The sequence below is a fragment of the Trachemys scripta genome, chromosome 1 (assembly GCF_013100865.1).
Source record: "Trachemys scripta elegans isolate TJP31775 chromosome 1, CAS_Tse_1.0, whole genome shotgun sequence".
Classification (NCBI taxonomy): Eukaryota; Metazoa; Chordata; order Testudines; family Emydidae; genus Trachemys; species Trachemys scripta.
In genome coordinates, this window is record NC_048298.1 from 131,432,583 (window position 1) to 131,459,310 (window position 26,728).

At 44.7% G+C, this 26,728-nt stretch overlaps 1 protein-coding gene across 2 annotated transcripts in view; it reads right to left on the reverse strand.

The window, feature by feature from the left end:
* TSPAN9 (tetraspanin 9) overlaps nucleotides 1-25,488 on the reverse strand; it is a 272,477-nt gene extending 246,989 nt beyond the window's left edge. The window contains exon 1 of one of the 2 annotated variants that reach the window (XM_034785297.1): nucleotides 25,359-25,488. The gene's annotated coding sequence lies outside the window, so the exon portion shown is untranslated. The remainder of the gene's footprint in view (nucleotides 1-25,358) is intronic. The other variant, XM_034785304.1, reaches the window with a different exon arrangement.
* Nucleotides 25,489-26,728: the final 1,240 nt, after the last annotated feature.

The window sequence follows — 26,728 nt, forward strand, 5'->3', positions numbered from 1 at the left end:
GGATTCAGTTCAGGGTTTCAGGATTCTGTATGAAGGGGAGAGGATGCCTATAATAGCAAATTTCAGAGTAACAGCCGTGTTAGTCTGTATCCGCAAAAAGAAGAACAGGAGTACTTGTGGCACCTTAGAGACTAACAAATTTATTAGAGCATAAGCTTTCGTGGACTACAGCCCACTTCTTCGGATGCATATAGAATGGAACATATAATGAGGAGATATATATACACACATACAGAGAGCATAAACAGGTGGGAGTTGTCTTACCAACTCTGAGAGGCCAATTAATTAAGAGGAAAAAAAACTTTTGAAGTGATAATCAAGCTAGCCGAGTACAGACAGTGTGATAAGAAGTGTGAGAGTACTTACAAGGGGAGATAGAGTCAACGTTTGTAATGGCTCAGCCATTCCCAGGCCTTATTCAAACCGGAGTTGATTGTGTCTAGTTTGCATATCAATTCTAGCTCTGCAGTCTCTCTTTGGAGTCTGTTTTTGAAGTTTTTCTGTTGTAATATAGCCACCCGCAGGTCTGTCACTTTTTGGGGGGGGGGGGCTGCTTGGGGCATCAAAAACCCTGGCCCTGATTAAAAGGATCTATATGATTTCCGTCATCTCATCCAGCAATCCAAAGAAGCGGGAGAGATTCTTTGTCGCCAGACTCCTGGCTTCCTGCCCTACGTCATCGTCATCATCATCGTCCTTGCTTTCTTTGGCTATCCATTGTTGGTCCAGCTCAATTAGTTCCTCGTTTGTTAGTTGCTCAGCGTGAGACTCCAACAACTCTTGTACATCCTCCTCCTCCACCTCCTCGAAACCGACATCCTTCGCCAACTTGATAATTTTCTTGCTCAAGAGCAGGAACGGCATCAAAACCCACAAAGCTGTGGACAGCATCTGGTTATGCATGGTGCCAAACACCATTCATACATTGCAAAGTGACCTCTTCCCACAATGCATCAATGTTTTCCACCCTGTTCAAGATGTTGTAGGACTTCCAAAACTCCTTTACACTGGGCTTTCCTTCACCTGCCGTCTCCTTAATCAGCATGGAGAACGTCCTCCATAGGTAATAAGCCTTGAATATGGCCGGCGGACGCAAGTACAGTACTGTACTGTACAATAGGGGAACATGTTCCAATTCACGGCAGTTCCGATACGTCCAAACGATGGATAGGTGGATCAGGATCAACGTAAATCAGAACACTACCCCAGGAGAATTGTCCCAACAATGCACTTGACAGTGGTGCTGGCTGGGAGTTGAGGTCCCCTCCTGCTTCAACCCCCAAAAGAGGGGAGGGATGATTGTGGGCAAGCGATGGCACCCAGAGATCACCTAGTGTGATGATTGGCTCCCCCTGTTGTGGGAGCCCACAAGAATTGGCAAAGGATCAATGGGATGCGAGTGAGCATGTTGGGCTGTCCCACGATGGGAACCTTGGATATAATTTGACTAATAAAGTTGCAGTCTGGTTAAAACCCAGACCACGTGTCCTGGCATTCTTCCATGCAGTGAGCACACCAGGTGTTCCACTGATGATTTCTCCAAGGAGGAGAGCTTTGAGTCCTAACCACCTGATGTGATAATCTTGGGGTACGTCTATACTACCCGCCGGATCGGCGGGTAGCGATCTATCTATCAGGGACAGATTTATTGCATGTAGTATAGATGCGATAAATCGATCCTTGATCACTCTCCCATCAACTGCTGAACTCCAGCTCGGCGCGAGGCAGAAGCAAAGTCAACGGGGGGGGCGGCAGCCATCGATCCCGCGCTGCGAGGACACGAAGTAAGTTATTCTAAGTTGATCTAAGATACGTCGACTTCAGCTACCTTCAGCTGAAGTCATGTATCCTGATCGATTCCCCCCCCAGTGTAGACCAGGCCTTGCTCTCAGTTCCTGAAAAAACTGCACCCTCCCTCATACAGTCTTTACTAGAGCACAGAGAAATCTAAGTTGGACAAGATGTTAACATGGAAACAATTGGGTCAGGAATATAGATACTGGTAGATAAAGTGGGAGCATAAGGTCTCAAACACATAAGTCAGAACCAATTATTTAAAGAATTAGACGGCTTTGATTTATACTTCTCTGAAATCTAGCCTAAGTACTTGAACCAGTTGCCTCTTAAGGACCAGGAGACATTCTTCATTTGAAAGTGTCCAAAAATACAGCGAGCACAACAAATGCACACTTAGTGTCCAAGCAGACTCTACAGAAAGGAAGGACCTTCGGAGAATGCTGAGCTCATGAACTGCAGAAGTGCAATATAGCCGATGAACCTAGGTCTGTTGAGCAAGCTTTGAGAATAACAATGAGGAAGCGGCAAGCAGAGGGAGACCAGAAGAGGAGACTAATTTGTCATGTAAAAGATAATAAAGCAGCAAGAGGGATGGTCTGACCTATCCTTTAAAGGCAACAGATTTATTTTTTCCTGACTTAAGCCTGACTATACAGATTAGGAGGGGAAAGAGTTTCTTCTGATTAAAAAAATAAATAAATCTTAATCCTAGTTGGGGAGGAGTCTTACATCCCACCAGACTCAGATTAGAAACAAGTGGATTTTTGTTTTTTTGTGGCACCAAAGAACTTCTCAGATAAAATAATGGAAAAGAGTCCAGGCTTCAACAACCTGAGAAGGGACAATAGCTAACCCCTATGATATCTCCAGGACAAAACATTCTCCCCACTCCGTAACTAATTAATCCTTTTGCCTGCGGGATGCTTGTGTCGACTAATGTCTAAATTTATGGCACATTAAACTTTACCTATATCCCAGTAACTTAAAGGACAGGATTATTTACAGTTTTGGCTTAAGGCCTTCAACTCCAGTCTAAAACAGGGATCTCTGCAATTGAAATTACCTTGACCTAACAAATAACCAAGCCCAATGTTGTTTCACTTTGGAATTTTCCTTTTCTATTGACCTAAAGGATGAATTTTACAGGGTGCCCCACCAAGGCAATCATAATATTCCTGACCGACATTAATTTAGCAGAGTGGAAAAATAAAAGCAGCATCTTCATATGGCAAAACAATACCTATGTGAACTAAAGTTACTGTGCCAAGAAATCAGCCATGTTATGGATAATCAAACATAATAAACATAATCAGACATTAGCTGGGTTGTGCGACAGTCAGAAATAAATGATGTTCATTTTAAGGTTTAGAAAAAAAACTCTCACATAACTGGGGACCATCAAGTTGTACGTGTCGCTAACCTATGTTGCCAGATGATTGTAGTACAGTTAGTTTGTCTTTCCCCTTCCTTCCTCATTTGCTGCAGCTTGTTTCAGATTAAATTATAAACTCTTCGGGACTTTATCTTCCACAGTGTTTGTACAGCACCCATCACAATGGGGCCCTCATCTAATTATCATCTTCGGGCTCTACCTGACCAGGATCAGCATTCCGTTGTGCTGGGCATTGTACAAACACATTGGAAGGCACAGTCCTTGTTTTAACTGACTGGATAGACAAACGGGTGGGAGAAAAAAAGTACCATTATCCCAGTTGTACAGGTGGAAAACTTAGGGACAGAGATTAAATGACTATTCCAAAGTCACACAGGGAACGTGTGGCAGAGCTGGGGATTGAACCACATCTCCCAAATCCCAGTCTTGTGATTATGTCAAAGGAGCATTCTTCTCCTCTGGCCTCTACTCGGGCCTTCCTGGAGATTTTCAGCACACAATTAAAAGCATTCTATGCTATCACAATGAAACCCCTCAATTATCCCTTAAATTCCTCATCCCGCTTCTTTTCCACTGCACAAAATCAAAAAGATGGGCTTCACAGGGCGTACTGAAAGTTAAAAAAATCAGGCCTCTGGTGGACCATTTCTATTTGAACATATAACTGAAGACCTTCCTTACTAAGCAACCATTTACCATTTGTACCATTCCCTTGGGCAGTTGCTTAAGACAGGTTTCACAGTATATTCTATTTAGTTTTCAAACAGCATGGTGAACCTATTATTTCACTATTTATGGGTATTTCATTGCTGTAGTATCCGAGTTTAACAACTTATTTAATGTGCAAATGTTAGAAGCCCGATTCAGTTTTTACTTTTAAACATATAGTTATTTTTTGGTAGAAAATCCAGGAAAGTCCCTCTGCTCAGCATGGCACAGTCCCACCTTCTCAGCAGAAACAGATGAATTTAAAAATAAAAGCCTTGAATTACAATGAGGTTTCTGAACTCTCACTTCTGACAGCAGTCAGCATGATAAAAAAGTGATGTGATTTGTTGCACCAATGTTAGAGTAGAGACCAAGTTTTCAACCTGCTGTGAAACTGACTTCAGCATCATAATAGGAAGGGCGGGGGGAGGAATTGTGTATTACAGTGTATGTGAGAAATGTTTGAAATCTACGGTCTTTTTGACACCTGTGTGCATAGACCAGCATTCTGGGAATCAGACCTGTGTCCATTTATTAGTGATATGAGATCATTTAGCTTAAATTAGTGTATGACATATTTCTACATTGCCACTAACTTAACCCAGATTTGTAACATAAACATTTGCCAAATAGTACATCCCAGTGCCCAGTGTTATGCGATCATGTAACTTAAGACATTCTCATAGTGCATATTCCCCTAAGGGGGCAGAGTTAAGGCTGCCAGGGGAATTCTCACTTTTCTACTATTTCTGGGGTTAAACATTAAACTTAATGTTATATTAACTTTTGTAGTATCAAATTTTAAAGAGATCACAACACAAAGTCATTTCAACTGAGACATGGAGAGAAAGAGAGAAAACCCTTGTGTAGCAATAGCCCATTTCAAGCTTCCCCAACTATTCATCTTTTCACATACGTCTCCCATCAACTAAAAGGAGACTCTCCATTGATTAGGATCACAGGAAACACCGGACCAGACCACTGGTCCTTTTAGTCCACTATCCTGTCACTGATAGCACCCACTGCAAGATGCTTCAGAGGAAGGCTACAAAAAAACCTATAACATGCAAATATGCAGCAACTCACAGGGAAGTTTCTCACCTAACTCCAGGCAGTTAGGGGTTGGTTTATACCCTGAAGCATGAGCCTTTATATGCCTGTAACGGGGTGGAGTGGCCCCGCACTGAGACCGCAGGGGTTAGCCCTTCTTTCCTAGCAGAGGAAGCCACACCCCGGAAGCTCTGCTGGGCATGCTCCAACTGGAGGACAGGTATAAAAGCCTGCAGAACAGCTCAGTCTGGGCTGACCGCTGGAGGAGAAGGAGGCACGCTGCTAGCTCCTGCAGAGGGAGAACCTGCGCACCAGGATCTGGAGGTCAGCCAAGCCAAGACACTCCCTGAGACCCCGACGGAGGATGTCACAGGAGGAGAACAGAACGGAGGACCCCCCACAACAGAGAACCTGGCATTTATAGTAGGAAGTGACCCAGGAGAACTTTAGGGGCAAACGGCGTCAGAGCCGCATAGTCGCTTGGCGTGTTGCGGGCGGATCCCCGCCGAGCGAATGGCAAGGGGAGCTTGCCACTACCAGGGCCCTGGGTCGGGACCCGGTGGAGAGGGTGGGCCCGACTCCCCCTACCACCTCATCCCCGAACCGTGAGGAATCCTAGAGACTCTGGCTGCTAGGTCGCGCTACCCTGCTGGAGAGGGGGATTGTATGGACTCTGGCCGCTAGGCCGCGCTACCCTACTTGCAAGGGGGTTGGCATGGACTTTGGCCATTAGGCTGCACTGCTCCCATGTGGGGGGGGGGAGCGAGTTGTATGGATTCCGGCTGCTAGGCCGCACTATCCTGCTTGCGAGGGGGATTGTATAGACTTCGGCCGCTAGGCCACATTACCCCACTTATGAGGGGGACTGTATAGACTCCAGCCATTAGGCCACACCGCTCCCATGTGGGGAGCGATTTATATGAACCCTGGCCATTGGGCCACACCACCCGGGTATTTGGGGCAAGGTACATGGACTCTGGCCGATAGACCCCACTACGTCACCGGCCAGGGGTGATTGGGTGAAAGGAGGCCATTAGGCCGCGACTGGCCACCCACAGAGAGACAGACGCAGGAACATAAGCATGGCGAGGCAACGACACCACATCCCACCCCTGCCACAAAGGGGTGGTGCCAGCCTGCCACAATGCCTTATAATTTACTTTATCTTATCTACTGTAACTGTGAATTTTCTCTGTATGTCTAACATTCGCTGATAAACTCTTTCCTCAATATCTTGCAACAGTGAGTTCCACCCATTAATTATGCACCATGTAAAAAAGAATTCCCTTTCATCCATGTGACATGTCTTTCCTTTTAATTTAGTTGAATTGGGTGTCCCCTTGTTCTTGCACTAAGGCAGAGGGAAAACAGGAGTGAACAATTTATTTTCTCTATACTGTTCATTATTTTATATGCCTCTTACCTTCTCTTCTTATTTATTCTCCCCTTCTCAAAAACACACAGTCCAACAGGGAGATTTTCAAAGGCTCAGATGGCAGTTAAATGCCTATCTGCCATCTGAGCCTTTGAAAATCTCCCTCCTAATCTCTCGCATTTCTTCTCATACAGAAAAGTCTTTTCATCCCCTTCTATCTTTGCTCTATCTTTATTGAGGTGAGCAGATATGAAAATAATATTCAAGATGAGCGCGTGCAGTTGATTTGCACAACAGCATGAGCATGTTTTCAGGATTCACATCTAGCCCTTCCTTAACACAGCCTAACATTTTGTTTGCTTTTTTAGATCACGGTAGGAGAATTTTTTTCCCATTGAGCTGACTATTATGACAAACTAACCGCATCCCATCCTCTCTCAAGCCTTGAGCTACAACCCTAACATCCTTCCTCCAGCCTGAACTCTAGCAACCTCAGTTATTGCACATTGCTGTGCCTCAGTTCATTCATCCCAAAATACGCTGGTGCAGCTGCTCTTTGTCTGTAGTTTGCTTTACAAATTTTACACTCAGAGCACCGCCCCACACAAATCAAGTGGGTAAGCAGGCCTCTGACACCCTGTTCCTCCCATTGCCAGATCCTGCGAGCTGCACACCTCACAACTTTTGGCAGAACAGATGGCTATAAGACAAGCTTTTCCTTCCTTTTCCCAACAGCCAAGAAGAAAGGAAGTGGATCTCTCTACATTGTCAGAACCGCAAGGAAAGAGTTTGTTTTCCAGACGCTTACTAGCAAAGGCCAATACCCTTAGGAGATCCCCTTAGGAAGTCCAAGGGCAGCACCTTAGTATGAAGGCCAGCATCTTAGCCCCACTCCCAATCAGAGTAGGGCACCAAAGATGTGAGGGTAGGGCTGGGTGGAGATCAGCCATGGTCGGCAGCATCTGATGCAGCTTTCAAACCCTGTTGATAAATATACATTTATGTCAGTAGATTAAATTAAGGCAGGTTGCTGTGGCCGGATAAGGGTGTGGAATATATGCCTTATCAGTAGTGACTATTGTACTGCCATTCAAAGGATCTTCCCCCCCCCCTTCCCTTCCCGAAGTGTCAGAGACAGATACTGTACAATGTTTAATTGTTAAGAAAACAGAGGTGGACCAACGTTTGCACATACTGGATGAAACTGAAAACATTCTGTGTAATATCTCACTTCAAAGCAACAGTAAAGGAGACACCAGAATTACCATGGGATCCCTTGTTTTTGTTTTTTTTTTGTTTGTTTTTTTTTGTTTTTTACAGGAGATAAGATTTGTGACATGGAGGATCAAACATTAAGAGCAAGGACTTTCAAAAGTGCTCCATCTTAGTCTGACTCCGCTCCCACTGATGTCAATGGAAGGTTTCTTGCTAACATCATTGGGAGCAGTGTTAGGTCAATGCTCTGAGTGCCTGAAACCCCTCCCCAAGATCCCACTTACTTGTGGCACACAGATGTAGGTCAAAGAGCAATCATCTAAGGAAATCCAAAGGGGGATAAGAGAGGGAAGAAATTAAAGTGACCACAAACCACATCATCTTCAAGACTCGCCTCTTTGACACAGCTTTCCCATAACACACACACGGTCTTCTCCTCTCAGAATGTGGAGGAAAGGTCAAGATATAAAGAATTCTCACATATCCTACCTGCATCTCAACAGGGGGAGAGAAGTAAAAAAAAGCCCTGGTCTTTATGTGAAACATTGAGAGATTTAGTTTTGTAAGGCACTCCAATACAATAGCAATGGACAAGATACTAAAACATAGATTAGATTAGGAGAGATCAAGTATTAATGGACAGAAGCCCTTTATTTGGCAAGTTAGTCTAATCATAAGAGTGGGATGACCTCATAATGGAAATAATATATATTAACAGAGATGTATGTTGTAATAATTAGGCCTACAAATTTACAGTTGAACTGCCAATTAGGGTAAGAAGTGAAAGTTCCTTAAACTCACAATAACCTATAACAACAAACATTGGTACGAAAAAGTGCAAAAGCAAGACAGAAAAATGGAACTAGTACCAACAAAAAGGTCAACTGATATAATTCAAGAACGGTATTAAAATTATGACTGGTAAACAAGAGGAGTAAAGGACTGGAAATCAATAAACCAAAATTCATGTGTTAAAAATCAGGCCTAATGGGTAAACAAAATAATGAAGGGATGGGCTGGGCTATTCCACCCATCACTCCCTTTTCAGGTCCTTAAAGAAAGAGACTTTGAGGAGAAAAATGGACTACTGGAACAAACTTCACCATCATGGCTGCCATCCCACCATCACCTGAGACCCCAGATCTTTGTCATCTTGAGAGATGTCCTGACCAGACCCCAAGAGAGGGGTGTCAAATGACATCGCCACCATCTCCAGCTGAATCCAAACCACCACTTGGGATGTGAGACTTTGTCTCCCTCCCACCCATGTGTCCTTTTCCTTCCTCACCTTGTTTCTTCTCTCTCCTTTTTCCTTCTGTCAAATAAGAGGCTGGCTTACCCAGCCAAGACTGCATATTTTGCCATACTGCAGGGCAAATAAAAGCTATGCCCTCAACAGCCAGATGCTGGTCAGGTCTTGGAGTGACTAATAAGATCTTGTGCTGTGCCTGTGTGTCTTCAGCAGCAAGGAAGCAAGTGAAAGTCAACACCAGACACAAAAAGCTGCATCTCTATCTGTGCTATTCTTTTCTCTTCCCTTTTGGGACAGCTCAGTGGTTTGAGCATTGGCCTGCTAAATCCAGGGTTGTGAGTTCACTCCTTGAGGGGGCCACTTAGGGATCTGGGGCAAAATCAGTACTTGATCCTGCTAGTGAAGGCAGGGGGCTGGACTCGATGACCTTTCGGGGTCCCTTCCAGTTCTATGAGATAGGTATATCTCCATATAAATACAACAATTAGGCTCGTGTTCATGATGTCAGAAAATTCCCTAGAAACATAGAATGTAACATCATTTCAGCGACTGGTTCGGCTACACCAGAGCTGAACATAGCTCAGATGCAAGTGCAGACAAGCACAAGCCATGTTCTGCACTACTTCAGCAAGCAGTGCTTAACCACGGTTTGTTTGGCATCAGCTCAGCTGTTTGCCACTATGCTTACAGCCAACCCGTGTTCAGCAAGTGCAAGTGACTACCAAAGCAGTGTTGTTTGTTTAAATCACGGGCTCTTTGATTTACTCATGGAAGTACAACTAGGAGGACCCCTGGATGAAATTAAGAAGGGAAAAGCTTAGGCTTCCTGAGAATGAGATGTATTAGACTGTGGAATAATCTCCCAAGGGGAGTGGTGGAAGCCTCATCACTTGGGATTTTCAAAACTAGACAAGACATTGGAGAATGTGCTGCAGAGAACATCTCTCTCTGAGGAGAACAATCCAACACTGACTCCAGACAGATGGGAGTATGATCCAATAGGTCTTTTCTATCTTTAGTTTCTGACTGATCCCAGAGGATCTGACATTACTCAGAACATTTAAGAAGGTGCTGAAATCTCTCCCAGCCGAGAGGCCCATTCCAGCGTTGTGCTATGGACAATAGTCCATAAATATCCAATAAATATCAGAGCAATAGCTATTGGCTGGTATACACAGCTCTCCTTGTCTGACCTGGGGAACAGACATATATCAGCCCCAAACAGTTGGTGAAAAAGAAAAAGAAAACCATTAATGGAATCCCCTTCATTCCCAGCAATACAAGTAGTTGTTTTTGTTAAGTAAAACATTCATCAGTGGATAGGTTGCAAAGCTGACCTGCCCAAAACCTCAACAAACACGTAGAAAAGTTATTCCTGCTTTACACAGCCATGGGTTTCAAGAAAACATGAACCGTGTGGTAATGTGCACAATGATGAGGAAGGGAGGTAATTCATACAAGCAGATGGAGCTGAAGAGCTAACATAGGGAAAGAGGGCTGGAGCAAGAGATTACATGGTCAGCTATGATCCATAACAGTAGAGGACTTGCAGAACCTAGAAGGTGTGGATGTTTTCTCTTACATGGGGCCCAATGCTTGATAACACCTTTCTCCTGAAAGCCAGAGGGCACATCACCATACTTAGACATGTACAAAAAGGCATATGCTTCTTCCCACGACTCAGATCATGTCCCAAGGGCAAATGAAGTTGTTTTTGTTTTAAATGGATGCCTTGAACTAACGCCATCAGGGTCAGTCAAGCAGCTACTTAAACCCTAACTAAAGGGCAGCAGACGATTGCTGTGGTATTTTAGGCATGAAGCATGGAATGCGTGCATTTTATAAGTAAAAACTAATAAATCCTGCATCTCTCTCAACATACAGACCTCCAAAGAGAAAAGAGAGTGTGGTCTAGTAGTTCAAGCAGAGGGAACTGGCAGCCAACTTCCCCAGCTAACTTCTGTGGGATGCTAGGCAAGTCACTTAACCTCTTTGTGCCTCCATTTCCTAACATTAAAATGAGGGTGCTGACACCTCACTTAATCAGAGGCTTCAACTACTCAGATATTTTTTTCAGGAGAAAAATATCATTTGCTGAGTGCTGATGCTGGCAAAAGAACTCTGAAATCCTTGCATCAAAAATGTAAGCACAAAGTGGCATTTTTAGCAACATTTTTAAAAATCCACTTGTTTTTAAAGCCAACTGTATTTATTATAAAGAAACCAGCTAGTCTGGTTTCCCTTTTGTGGTTGAATGTGAAAGTGCTGGAGAAAATACCAAAACTGGTGAACAGTAGCCTTATTGTAAAAGGGTGCCGGCCCTTTAAGCTTAGGGATGATCCAGCTCTTCTATCGCAGAACCTCAGCTCTTTAAAAAGGGACTGATGGGGGGGTGTAGTCTGGCAGGGGGAGGGAAGGGTAACAGGACGAAGCTGAGAGCAAGGCAGGGCTTGCTGCTCAGTCTAAGAGCCACCTGCATGGGGTAGGTGCTACTTGTGGGTCTCTCCACAGAGGAAACTGGCTGTTGGAGCTCCACGGGAGGCACCACCCTTACTAGGGAGGGTGACAGCTGAACCAAGTTTATGGGGAAGGCAGAGAGATTTTAGGATTAGAATAATCTGGTTAGAAAGAGCCATAAAGGAAACAGGCTCAGGATGGGTGGGTCTCTTATGACTGTTGGGAGAGATTTTGTAGTGTTATTAAACCTGCCCCCAGGAGGAATGGTGCTGTTTGAGACTTATTAAACCATGCTGAGGTGGTTTGGAAATTCTAGAGTGTAATTAAACCCAAACCACAGCTAGAGAAGGGGAAACTGAGCCATGGCCCAAACAGAGATATGCCAACTCTGTGATGCTCACTTTCCACAATTAATGAGGATTTCAGGTGCTTCCTCCAGTAAAAATCAGGCACAGGATGATGTTTAAGAATGATTATTCCTTTGTGTCAGAATATTTCCCCTGTTCTCTGTGGAAACTGCACAAGAAAGGTTTGTTTATTAAATGGAAACAAACTGCTACTCGATTTCCCCATTAACCCTGCTCCCCCACCCCTTCATTTTATTGTATTTCTATTCTTGAGAACAGAGCAAAACTCGAAAAGAGTTCTCTCTACCAATTTTATTTTCTAGTTGACAAATCGTAAGTTTTTTTCCCAGTGTATGTAATACTCTGTAAGCCAATGTGATCCACTTGTGATTATGCAACATAATTGAAGTCGACAGGATCATATCCAGCACTGGGAATATTGTTAGGTTTCTGTTACTGAACTGACAAGAGAAGGATGAGTTTTTTTGGTGAACATTCAGCAACAAAAAGTTGGGGGGGAGGGGTTTCTTTTAAAGATACAGTTTCATCTTAAAAAATAGGCAACTCCAAAGTGTATTATGAATAGTGTCAGTACTATATCCACCTCTGTGTCCCACTGCAAGTTTTTTGTGGTTTTAGAATCACATTTTTTTTTAAGGAATTTCACTCCCAGTTTGTTGAGAGAAACACACACACACAACAGGCAAAACTGATTATACACAAAGTGCTTTCAAAAGCACAAAGCAAACTGAGGAAAATGATTTGTTTCCCCTATTCTCTTTCAGTTATAGTTAGTTTTAGTTGATTTTCAGACAAAGGGGCTTTTTATTTGACAGCGCAAAGACATGTGTTTCAATGTTAAATTTTTAGAAACAGAGTGATGAATTTTTGAACCAAAGCAACTATTTCAAATACAACTCAGATTTTCAGTGGGTTGGGAAGAGCCAAGTCAGATGACAGAATGATCACTGTGTCTTGATCTTATCTACAAGGACCACATGCTTAGGATCAGCATCAAATTCACTAAGAACTCCTCCCACCCACGTTTAAACATATTTCCTAGTAAAGACAACCGCTCTGTGAATGCATATCTTTAAACATTCCTCCAGCAATGTCTGTAATTCAAACCTTGCTACATTGTGCTAGTGCAGAAGCAGAAAGTGAAAGCACACTGTTCTATTTTCACTCCTTACACTTTGCAGTGGGGTTAACAATTTCACTAAGCTCTCGCTCGCAGTCTCATAATTAAAGATACTAGTAGTGTCACAGGTAGGGGTATCTGCTTTTAAATGCTCAGTATCAATAAACTGATAGTGTCCCTTTCATTTAGAGACTTTAATTTGTTAAATAATCATGCATAGCAACATTCAATTTCAGTAACCCCTTTGTTATGGCACATATCTGACCCCTCTGCACAGGTAGTGTAAAGTGCCACCCAGCCTACTGAAGTATTGTACATAGGGTTAGATATTTACTGGTGCATTCTAGGTTAGGGGTTTTCATCCTGCCCTTCCCATATCATTAAATGGGAAGGCGGCCCTGAGGAGGGATGATGTGGTATGGAGAAGTTTGAAACGCACTGTTCTCAGACAATAAGTTTAAATCCAGCATGCCATCAAAAATCCCATTCTTACCATGATTTCCTACCCAAATAATCTCTTCACACTCTCCTTCACCTGAACTGTTGTTCTGTGTCTTCCCCACCTCAAAGTTTCTTAAGGCAGGGGATTTGGTAAAATGGGGACAACACCCTGGTGAGAAACTCAGCCTCTCCGTCATTGTCAACTGCTGGCTAGGGGGCAATGTGCTGGGATTTCTGTCAGAGTGCTGTTCCTTTACGCCGCCCACGTCAGGGCTCCATCTTTCCCATGAGTCACTGGCTGCCTACTAGGTGTCGAATACATTTGAAGTTCCACATTCTACACTGCTCTAGCTGCTAGAAGAAAAAAGGAACTCAGACTCTTTCCACCCCATCCCCCAGAACTTCCTAGCTGTTGAAAAGAAGAGGCTGGGAGGGAGGGCAAAGAGGGTGTCTATTAATCCATCCCTCCTCCAGCTTGTTTTTTGGGTTCTCTTTGCTCAATATGAATAACTGCAGTGCCGGCTTCTACTGCTACTTAGAGCTTTCCCAAGCAATAGCAGCACCACTACTATGAAACTGAGATGATTCTTGATAGTTCCACTGCTTGATTTCAAAAGAGCTAACTTTACAAAATTAAGGGAATTAGTTAGGGAAGTGGACTGCACTTAAGAGTTCAAGGATCTGAATGTGGAGGAAAATTGGAAGTACTTTAAGTCACAGTTGCAGACGCTATCTGAAGCCTGCATCCCAAGCAAGGGGCGGGAAATTCACAGGCAAGGGTTACAGACCAATCTGGATGACCAAGCATCTCAAACATGTGATTAAGAGAAAGCAGAAAGCCTATAATGATTAGAAGATGGGATGGATCTGCAAGGAAAGCATCCTCTTGGAGGTCAGAAAGTGTAGGGATAAAGTGAGAACTACCAGAAGTCAGAATTAGACTTTGTAAAGGGAATTTAAACGAATAGTAAAAGGTTCTTTCACCATGTAAATAAAAAGAAAACAAGGAAAGAAGGGGGACCACTAAGCACTGAGGATGGGGTGGAGATTAAAGATCATCTAGGTATGGCCCAACACCTACACAAATACTTTGCCTCAGCTTTTAATGAGGCTAATGAAGAGTTTGGGTGTAGTAGCAGTGTGGCTAATGGGAATGAGGATACAGAGATAGAAATTACCACATCTGAGGTGGAAGTCAAACTCAAACAGCTTGATGAAACTAAATCAGTAGGCCCAGACAATTAATGAAACTGGCATAGGAAATTGCAAGCCCAATAGCAAGGATTTTTAATTAATCTATAAACTCAGGGGTTGTACCCTATGACTGGAGAATTGCTAATATAATTCCTGTTTTTAAGAAAGGGGGAGGGGGGAAGTGAACTGGGAAACTAAAGACCTGTTAGTTTGACCTCAATTGTATGCGAGGTCTTGGAACAAATTTTGAAGGAGAAAGTAGTTAAGGACATAGAGGTGAATAGTAATTGGGATAAAATAGAACATGGCTTTACAGAAGGTAGATCGCGCCATAGCAACCTGATCTCCTTCTTTGAGAAGATAACTGATTATTTAGACAATGGATTTCCATAAGGCATTTGATACAATTCCACATGAGGAATTATTAGTTAAATTGGAGAAGATGGGGATTAATATGAGAACTGAAAGGTGGATAAGGAACTGATTAAAGGGGAGACGACAATGGGTCATACTGAAAGGTGAACAGTCAGGCTGGAGGGAGGTTACCAGTAGAGTTCCTCAGGGACCAGTCTTGGGACCAAACTCATTTAACATTTTTATTACTGACCTTGGTGCAAAAAGTTGGAGTGTGCTAATAAAACGTGTAGATGACACAAAGTTGGGAGATATTGCTAATACAGAGAAGGACTGGAATATCATACTAGAAGATGTGGATGGATCTTGTAAACTGAAGTAATAGAAATGAGATGAAATTTAATAGTGCAAAATCATGCATTTAGGGACTAACAACAATAATTTTTGCTCTAAGCTGGAGATTTACCAGTTGGAAGCGACAGAGCAGGAAAAAGACCTGAGCGTATTGGTTGATCACAAAATGACTACGAGACGTCAAAGTGATGCGGCTGTGTAAAACACTAATGCAGTCCTAGGATGCATCAGGCAAGATATTTCCAGTAGAGACAGGGAAGTGTTAGTGCCATTATACAAGGGCACTGGTGAGATCTCATCTGGAATAATGTGTGCAATTCTGGTCTTCCATGTTTCAGAAAGACAAGTTCGAACTGGAACAAGTGCAGAGAAGGGCTACTAGGATGATCCAAGGAATGGAAAACCTACCTTATGAAAGGAGACAAAGAGTTTAGCTTGTTTACCCTAACCAAAAGAAGTCTGAAGGGAGATATGATTGCTCTATATAAATGCATCAGAGGAATAAATACCAGGGAGGGAGAGGAGTTATTTAAATTAAGGACAATATTGACAAGGACAAATGGATATAAACTGGCCATCAACAAGTTTAGGCTCCAAATTAAAGGTTTCTAACCATCACATGAGTGAAGTTCTGGAACAGCCTTCCAAGGGAAGCAGTGGGGACAAAAAACCTAACTGGCTTTAAGACCTGAGCTTAATAAGTTTAGGGAGGGGATGATATGACAGGACAGCCTATGATGGCATGTGGCCCATCAGCGACTGCCAGTAGCAAAAATCCCCAACAGCTGGCGACAGGACACTAGAGGAGGAGGGCTCTGAGTTACTACAGAGAATTCTTTCCCAGGTGTCTGACTGGTGGGTCTTGTCCACATGCTCAGGATCTAACTGATCATCATATTTGAGGTCGGGAAGGAATTTTCACTGGGGTCAGACTGGCAGAGACCCTCGGGGATTTTTGCCTTCCTCTGCAGCATGGGGCACAGTCACTTGCAGGTTTAACTAGTGTGGATTTTATGTAACTTGGAAATCTTTAAACCAGTGGTTCTCAACCTGTGACGCAATCAGCACATAGCCGCGGCCCATGTGACATCCTCAGGGCCATACAAGTAGTATGTGTATTGTGTGGATGTGGCCCACATAACACATAGGGACCTGCATATGCAGCCCATAATGGTAAATAGGTTGTGAACCATTGCTTTAAGACATGATTTGAGGACTTCAGTACCCCAGCCAGAGGTTAGGGGTCTATTGCAGAAGTGGGTGGCGAAGTTCTGTGGCCTGTAACGTGCAGGTCAGACTAGATGACCACGATGGTCCCTTCTGACCTTAAAGTCTGAGTCTATGTCCACATTTCTGGTAATAGTCCACCAGTTTTCTTAATTCCACACCAGGGCTGCTTGGCAAAGCTTGGGGAGGCAGTGGAGGCACTGCATGTGGGCAGACTTAGCAATAAGATACTGCATCAGTTTAAACTATTCGTATTTGGAAGGTTATCTTTGCTATCCTACAGGCTAGAAATTTGGTTTTATTTTAAATGCAAGCTTATTCTGAATAATTTGCTAGTGACGTTTCCCTCACTCATCAAGAGAAGTATCCCAACTGGCTGACAGAATTTTTCCAAAGTGCTCTCAAATACATATAAATACTCTGCGTGTTGTCCTTGACTCAATAAGGAAATGAACATGCTAGATATTATTAGCACACAGTTTCCAAACCTTCATAACTTCAGTTACAGTATATCAAATCCCAGTTTCTTCAAACAGGGCAAAACAATTGTTCCTCACTCACATGGAGTTACATTTTCAATATGAAGTACGAAATGAAGCTGGCTTTGAGATAAGTGAATGCCAAGAAAAGCATACAATTGTTTCCCCATTTTTAAAGGTTAAAAAAAAAGTCATCCCAAAAAACCTCTTTGCCTGTGTTTAACACCAATTTAGGGTGATCCTGCAAACAATACTACAAATAGTGTTCATTGCCATGAACAGTCCCATGAAAGAGACAATGTTCAGTATTAAATTTCAAAGGACCGGGCGCTTGGGTTATTAGAAGTCAGAGAATTTTAAGGATGGTCTACACACACTTTGTATACCGCTTTAAATATATTGGTTTAGATTAGAAACAGACTGTTGAAGTAGTACAACCCTCTAGGGTGGATGCAATTATACCTGTTTAAAGGTGCTTCTGCTGAATATAGCTCATCAGGGGAATAAACTAGGTCAGCATAAGAACCTTTATAGTGATAAATCTGCACCCACACCAGGGGACTGTAACTGCTTTAACAATATCAGTATAAAAATCACACACCTACACCCCAATTGACACAGTTAAATTAGTACAAAAAACTGTGTGGGCAGGCCTTAGAAATGCAATTTACTTTTCAATATTTAATGCTCTTGATTTCCTTTTTGTATTTTTCTCAGCACGGACAATGAAAGCAGACTCCCCAGCTATTAGTCACTTCCACCTTCAGAATTACCAGACATCAATCCAGTGCTGTAAGCTTTCAGTTACAAATGCTTCAGGGAAACCCTTTACATCCAAAGGAAAAAAATCCTTTCAAAGGAATTTAAAATATATCATGCAAACATTCCTATTGTGGTTCTTAAAAACGAAGTGACAGTCCTTTTAACTGACACTATTGCTGCAATGTTATCATCGTAAGGTATATCAGATGCTTTTACACAGATAACTAAACAGAAATAAATTTTATTAGAGAATATTTAAAAAATAAAAACGGTACAAACTATTTGAGGAGTCAGTTGTCAATCATTGGGGGGAACATACAGAGTAGGGGGGGGATGTTGTTATGTTGGGGTTGGCAGCACACATAATACATATGGACTGTAGTGTCCCCAATGGGGAGGTGGGCGAGATCAAGACATAGTTGATAATCGGTGAGGGTCAATCATCCACACATAGGGTACAAATAGCCATGGGCACAAGTAGGTTGGTTGGGCGATGGTGATGGGGCGACCCTCACAAGGTGGGATTCAGGGGAAAGAAGCCCCGCGGGGGGTGGGGGGGTTATAGGTCCCTTCCCCCTTGCGGGTGGGTGAGGTCTCCCTGGCTCACTCCTTGGCATTGACGGTGGCCGGTGAGGCTGGGTGGGTTCAGGGCTTGAGAGATAAGACCCATCGGGGGGGGGGGGATATAGGCCACTTCCCCCTTGCAGGTGGGCAGGGTCCCCTTGGCTCACTCTCGTTATCAGCGGTGGCCGATGGGGATGGGCGGGTTCAGGGCTGGGGCGGGGGGGGGGGGAGTATGGGTCCCCTCCCCCTTACGAGTGGGCAAAGTCTTCCTGGCTCACTCTCAGCACCGGAGGCGGACGGTGGGGTTGGGGCTCAGGGGGTAGGATCTCTTCCCCCTTGTAGGTGGGTGAAGACTCCCTGGCTCGCCCCTGGCATTGGCGGCGGTCAGTGAGGTTGGGTGGGTTCGGGGCTCAGGCCCAGGGGGGGGGGGGGGGGTTGGTAGGTCCCTAAGCTTAATGCCTTTTTTTTCCTTTTAAAGAATCACAGGAGTTAATCATCTTGTTCATCTCTTAGTCTGTTCCATCTCTTTGGGGCCAATGCAGGATCGTTCTAGTATATGTTCTATTGTTTCTCTATCTAGCTTTCAGAGTCCTGAACAATGGGACTACTAACCTTCCCTTGGGAGACCAGATGACAGCCTACTGCATCTCACTGTCAGGAAGCTTTTTCTGATGTTCAGGCTAAATTTTCTCTCTTAATATCTTCCTCTTGATCTTAGTTATAAAACCCACGCATCTCACTACATAATTCCCCTGCCTCCTGTTTACACCCTTCACATACTTCATCCAACAATGAAGGATCTTTCCATTGCTACTGTTGCAAAGACAGTTTCTTCAATTTAGATTCACATTTAGGGGACCTAAGGCAGAAGTATTACGCATAGGCACAATGTAACTAAAAGTGTACATGTTGTAAAACAAATATTTCAGATATTGAACATAGCACCTTAGATGTAACAGCATTGTAAAATCCAGTTCACTTGTCACCATATATGCCCAATGTTTGCTTTCTGCATTTCCTTCAGATTAGAGAAAAAGTCAGTGGAATCCGTTTCAGTTTGTTTATAGATAGGGGAGTTCTGCCTGGGTTCAAGTGTCTGCCTGTGTGCATCTTACAGCAGGGACTAGAGTCTGACTAAGTCACCATGATCTATTCCTCAAGAGTTTTTATTGATGGGCTCAAGTGTTTGGAACATCAGAAAAATTTGTTTAACAGAGCCCAAAAACCAGTTATGACACATGGCCAGAAAGGGTTAAGAATCCTGCAGGATAAATGACCCAAATTCAACCTTTAGGGACATATTGGTAGATAATGTTTGTGGTTTTGTGTGTTAACGTATATATTGTCAGAGGTTGACAATGTAATCAAACAGTTCCTGTCTATGCTGCAATCTGCTAATTCAGAGATCAAAAGGAGATCTTAAATTTTAAATGAACGGTGATATCACTGTATTGATCTCTCTTTGAAATGTATAGCAAATCACCTGTGAATGGTGGAAAACAGGCAATTGCCTTATGTTAATCTGTGTAGCTAATTACCACTGATGCTTAGGAAATAGGTCTACTTCAAAGGATGATTGCCTATTGTTCGCCTAAGGACTCTGTGCTGTCAAGAGAAGACCTGGAACTGTATGAAGGTCTCTTGGGTGCTGATCCTTTTTATCTCAGATCAGCCTGATGCTTTATACAGGGGAAGCTTGAGATCTCCCAACCCACCTGGGTCACCCTGGACATAAACATTGGACTGGGACTAATTCTGAAAGAACTCTTTGCAACTACAAAGCTCACCATCTCTACTATGAAACTGATCTCAGAACTCTACTCATGTCTGTATGTATACTGATCTTTTAACCAATACACACACTCTTTTTAAATAAATTTTAGTTTAGTTAATAAGAATCAGCTGTAAACGTGTATTTAGGTAAAATCTTAAATATTCATTAACTTGGGAGGTAATGTGTCTGATCTTTTAGGATTGGTAGAACTTTCTTTTGTGATGAATAAGATTTTCAGTAATCATATTTGACTTGGGTGTCTGGAAGGAAGCCCAAGGCTGGCTTGCTATAAGGGAACTGCGTTTTGGTTTCTGTGCAACTAGTAAGGTAGTGTAGAAGCTGTTTTGCGCTGGCTTGGTAAATCTAAGTATTGGAATATCCACCAGCTTTGGGGATTGTCTGCCCCATTCTTTGCAGTTTGCCCTGAGTAACCCTCAGTGTGGCTCACCTGGAACCCTGGTCACATAAGTATTCTCTAAACTTTGGGTTGCTTTCAGACCAATTCCTACCAGATGCAGAGCCAAATCTTCCAAAGTAGCACCCAGACAGACACTCTATGACAGGAGTAATCAATAGGCGGACTGCAGACCAAATCTGGACCGCCAAACACTTTTGAACGGCCCCCAAAATCTTTTTATTTACTTTTTTTTTTTTTTGTTATTTTCCTGACATCTGGACCTTGGCTAAACCTTGACCAAGAAATTTGGACCTTGACAAAAAAACAATTGACTACCCCTGCTCTATGACCTTCCCATAAACACCTGTGCCAGGAGAAGGAGTTGATGAGCTAGAATTAACCCTCTGTTCAACGGAGACCAGAGTGCCCTGCCTTATTGCGCACATGCTGCAGAAAATGTGTCTCAGAAGTACAGCAAGATGACCAAGTGCAGTTTTAAAGTTTCTCCTGGTATGACAGTCCTCCACTAAGGAACACTGATCAGATTATAAAGTAGCATGAAGATTTTATTCTGAGAGAACAGGAAAATCCAGTGGGAGAACTAGAGAGGGACTTGGACAGAAGGTTTCAGCACACAGTCTGCTGGGGAGTGCAAATGAGAGTGAGGAGTTGACTGCCCTTTCCTGCACCAAGAATGCATACCTGTACTTTTTCATCCAGTAGTGTTAGAAGAGAAACATCTCAAACAAAGTAACAAGTCTGTATTTCTTCCAACTGCCCACTTTAGTTCTTATAAAACTGAAGTTGGAACACTCCTCACAGTGGGTTCTAGGGAGAAAGCTGGGATGTGCTGAAGGAAGGATGGGACAATTCCCCCTTCTCTTAGCAGCATCCAGAAGGATGACTGCATCAACCAGCCCTTCCTGAGATTACTTGTTCTGAAGGCTCAAAAAAACTGTTTGAAGAGGTAAACTTTCATCTTCGGAATGGACTAGGTTGCTCATAATGACATGTATTAAAGAAAAATTCACAGCAGATATTCCCCCCAGCACCAAGGTGTTCACCTCTACCACCACCCACTTCAAGAACTAAACACCATATTGTACTGTCTATATGCTCTGTACTGAAGTGTTGAGGAACAGAATATAAACACCTCCAGAAAAGGCACTTAAGCTAAGTTTCCTTGCCCTGTGTTGCTGCTTCCTACATTGGATCTGGCTAAAAGAAGTCAGTTTGTTCAAATGCAAAAACCAATGAATAGATTCCTCAGTCTCTCACCTCTCTCAGCCAGCATATGCACTCTGCTAACTCAGGATTTATCACAAGTTAAGTGGAGACATTTTTGTGAAATCCTCTTATTAACAATATTAGCACCATATCAATAAAATGAAGTACCAGCCCTTGTGTCTTAGTTATAACACTCAAAACCAGTATCACTCACCCCACACTTGGTTTTGGTTGATCTGACAAGTACCTCTATTCTTTTCACAGAACAATAAATCTGAGGACTTTCTTGCAATACAGAAAATTAATGGGACACTTAACTTAAACTAGCCCAACTGTGAAACCAGACAAATATGAGATTTTGTAAGACCCAAGTGAGACAGAAAGGTTTCTACAATTGTTTTTATACAAGCAATCCCTTGCAGTCCAGGCCTCCGGGACTCCATAGCAAGGCCCAGGAGCTATACTCTAAGGCCAGGACCCTAGATTCTGTGGTGCTCCGGTGGAAACTCTGCTGCAGCATCACATAAATTTTAAAATGGAGGTTTTTAGTGAATTAAATATGAAATTGAATCATACAATCAGTGAAGCAGTTTCAGTGCTGTTTTCATAGATTCACAGATTCCTAGGCCAAAAGGAACCAATGTGATCAGGTAGTCTGACCTCCTGTGTAACACAGGCCACAGAACTTCCCCAAAATAATTCCTTACGAGATATGCTGTTCCCCCACTTCCTTTTTTCAATGTGCTGCCGATTTATTTTTTAAAATTGATAATGCATAACTGCATCACAGTTGTCATGGGGAGACCGAAGGATTTGGAAACTAGGCAGAGATAACTTTACTTCTGGCACCAAAGGGGACAGTGTAGGAAATTGTGGGATAAACACACTCGCTGGGTATTTCTGCTACAATAATCAACAGTGAATTAAGTTAATATTGATATGTTGATGTTGACTGTAGGTTTCAGAATTAACACCTCACTAAGATGAATGGGACATTTAACACTTCTGAGCTATTGTTTCAAGTTCTCTGAATCAGGCAGATGCTGTGGTGCTGCTTACGTTCTGTTCATGTTTATAAGGTTTTCTTTGCAACCATAAGGGCCAGAAATAGTTTGCTTAAAATGAAGCGTGGCTACTGGAACACCAATCTACAGCAAGGGTTGAATTTGCTGTGAATACCCTAGTCCCACGCCACAAACTCTGCCTATACTGTTGCAACCCAAACACTGCAGCACTGAGACTGCAAAAGTGAAAGCATCTATAAGCAGAAGCTAACATGACAATTAATTTGCAATATTGAAGCCAAGAAATATGCAAAAAGGAAACAAGAAGCATAAAGCCATGACAAGTACATTAAATTTTTAAAATTCTTTCTCTTTTAATAATCTGTGGTGCTATTAGCAGCACAGGTAATGAAATGTCTGTTTAAAACATTATTTTTTAAGTTGACATGCATCACTTTAATTTATTTTAAAAGTCCTGAGAATTGTAAATTTGTCCTTGTGATCCATACCTAAAGAGCTTGTTTGTATCCTCCTCTTTGGCAATAATTACCCAATATCATTGCAGAGAAGGGCCTCAAAAAGTTCAATATAGCAACTAAACATACAAAACCAACAACAGCATTTACATAAAACTGAGGTGGGCAAACTACGGCCCACAGGCCACACCCGCTGAGCTCCTGGCCCAGGAGGCTAGCCCCCCGGCCCCTCCCCTGCTGTTCCCCTTCCCCCACAGCCTCAGCTCACTGTGCCACCAGCGCAATGCTCTGGGCGGCGGGGCTGCAAACTCCTGCTGGGCAGCGCAGCTGCAGAGCCGCAGCCTGACCCAGTGCTCTGTGCTGCGCGGTGGCGTGGCTGGCTCCAGCCGGGCGGCACGGCTGCCTGTCCTGGTGCTCTGGACAGCACAGCTGTAGCACTGTCAGCCAGCAGTGCTCCAGGCAGCACGGTAAGGAGGAGGGGGGGGGGTTGGATAGAGGGCAGGTGAGTTTGGGGTGGTGGTCAGGGGGCAGGGGTGTGGATAGGGGTCAGGGCAGTCAGAGGGCAGGAACAGGGGGGTTGAATGGGGACAGGAGTCTTGGGGGGACAGCTGGGGGGTGTTGGATGGGGCAGCAGGGGGTAGTCTGGGGCAGGGGTTGCGGAGGCGGTCAGGGAGCACGGGCGGGTGGATGGGGCAGAGGTCCCAGGGGGCCATCAGGGGACAGGAAACGGGGGGTTGGATGGAGCAGGAGTTCTGGAGGGGGGGGCGGATAGGGGGCTGGGGACGGGCCATGCCTGGCTGTTTGGGGAGGCACAGCCTCCCCTAACTGGCCCTCCATACAATTTTGGAAACCCGATGTGGCCCTCAGGCCAAAAAGTTTGCCCACCCTGACATAAAACCTTCCATCAAGGCTTTACCAACAGTAATTGTGAAGGTAAGGATTAGGTGTAGGCAGAGGCAGAGAGGGAGCTAGTGGCATGATTTTTCACAGTTGCTCTGCATCCATACTCCTTGTTGAAGTAGATGGCAGCTGTGAGCACTCAGTATCTTTCCAAATCAAGCCATAAGTGATTGACCTAAAGTCACACAGGAAGTCCAGGGCAAAGTTAGGGAGAGAACTTGGATGTTCTGACTCCAAGTCCTGTGCTTCATAGAAATACCTTCTTATGACTATACACAACAGCATTAATAAAAGGGGCTAAGTAACCCAACTGCAATTGTAGCCCACAAATATACCTCCCCCCCGCACGTGCCATCCTTATCCCACTGTACCCCATTTTCTATGCACATCCCCAATACATCCGACTCCCTTAGGAGCTGACTGCCTTCCAACAGCTCCCATGCCCCAGCAGGAGCTGAGTTAACTGCAAGTTTCCCCAAATTCAACAAGAAATGTTTCTTAACATTTCCTCTGAGTGTGAGGGGAAAATGGGAGCAAACATTAAATAAACCCAGAAGAAAGCCAAGAACAGTTACTATGATGGTCAGGCCTGCCCTCTTCTGCAGTATTCTCTCTCCAGCTACATGCTATTTCCCACAAGAGCTACTGCATGTTAGGGGAACCCCTGATTCTAACTCACTGTGTGCCACCCTCCTGAATCTAACCTGTACTACAGGAGCTCCTCTGCTTTCCGCATCCACCCCAGCGCTCCGCTCCCTAGATCAGATCTGGGCTTGAGCATCACAGAAGTTCCTCATCTCTCCTTGTGCTGCAGTAATACAGGAGCATTGTGGGGAGAGAGAGCAGACCCCCTCGCACAGAGGCTGAGTGCATAAGTAGAAAGGGGTTTCGCTTCAAACATGCTTATTTTCAGGGCAAGGGGAATTAAAAATGCATAAAATTATCATCATGAGAGTTTATAGAACAGCCCAAGCACTTCAGCCCCTGGCCCACAGGGGCCCCAGCACACACAGCCATTGTTGGGCTGGTCCCTTCTCTTTTTGCCACTAACTTTTCTTTCTCTGGGGGAATCAGACACACACCAGGATGGAAAAAATAAGAGGCTGTTTTGTCCACATGCTACAGAGGGGCAAAAAGCCCCTACCCACCTCACCCCGCAATGCAGCTCTTATCCCCCTTCACAACACCCCTAGGTTCTCCTCTATTGCACCCCGCTCTCCCGGGATCTCCCAGCACCTTCCCTGCCATCCACGTCCCTTGTATCCCCCTTGCACCACCCTATCCACTACATCCGCTTCTGCCCTGCACCCCCTTGCTTAACCCTGCTCCAACTCGCCCACTGAACAACCCCCCCCCCCCGCATCCTCTCTGGCTCTCCCCCTTGCTTTCCACTCCCCAACTTCTCAGGCCAGAAAGTGCCCACAACTTTCCCAGGCGCTCCCCACCCTGCAGCGCCGGCGTTGGACTCACCGGGTCCCGGGGGGAAGCTGGGCCGGGTCCTAGGGGAACTGGGATCGCACCGCGGGACGCGGCTCTGGGCTCCGGCTGCTGCCAGCGGAAACAGGGGGAGGGGCCGGGGCTGCGGAGCGGGGAGGAGCTGGGGGGCGCTGCTGCTCGGGAGGAGGCGCCGGCTGCGGCCCCGCGCAGAGGGAAGCCGCGCTCTGCCCCGGGGGGTGGCGAGCAGCGTGTCCCGTGCCCCTCCCGGGGGCGGGCTGGGGGATCTTTGCTCCCACGGGGAGCGGGGCGATCTCGGCGGGCCGGGGCAGGGCGTTCCCCGCGGGTGCAGACGGGCAGGGAGCTGCGAGCGCCGGCCCCGCAGAGGGGCCCTGAGCATGTGAGCGCTTAACCCCGAGGGGCCGGGCTCGCTGCTCCCTGGCGCTAGGGGCCGGCCTGAGTCTGGAGCCAGGCATGGCGCGGGCAGCCGGCTCCGACCATGTCGCCTGTCCCAGGATCGGCGCCTCACCCTGGGCCCCCTTAATCTCCAGAAAGGGACTGGAGCCTGCCAAGGCCCCTCAGCCACTTCCTTCCCTTGCCCCTGCTGCAGGGCTTTGGGCTGGCCATCTCCCCCCAGAGCTCGCTCGCTGGGGAAAGGTTTCACCACAGCTGCCAGCTGGAGCCTCCTTCACAGCAATCCCACCCTATCAACCTGCAGGCTGCCCTATTTCTTACATCCCAGAGACCTGGTGGGATAATATGCATGATTGGAATGTTGGTGTAGAAGGGTACAGCTTGCTCAGGAAGGACCCGTGGGGAAAAGATGGAGGAGGTGTTGCTTTATATATTAAAAATGTATACACTTGTACTGAGGTTGAGATAGAAATAGGAGACACACTTGTTGGAAGCCTCTCGGTAAGGATAAAAGGCATAAAAAACAAGGGTGATGTCATACTACAGACCACCTAACCAGGAAGAAGAGGTGGGTGAGGCTTTTTTTAAACAACTAACAAAATCATCCAAAGCACAGGACTTGGTGATGGGGGACTTCAACTATTCAGACATCTATTGGGAAAATAACACAGCAGGGCACAAATTAGCCAAAAAGTTCTTGGAATTTATTGGAGACCATTTTTTATTTCAGAAGGTGGAGAAAACTACTAGGGGAGAGATTTGATTTTGACAAATAGGAACTGGTTGAGAATTTGAAAGTGGAATGCAGCTTGGGTGAAAGTGATCATGAAATGATAGAGTTCATGATTCTAAGGAATGGTAGGAGGGAGAATAGCAAAATAAAGACAACGGATGTCAAGAAGGCAGACTTTAGCAAACTCATGGAGTTGGTAGGTAAGATCCCATGGGAAGCAGTCTAAGGGAAAAAACAATTGAAGACAGTTGGCAGTTTT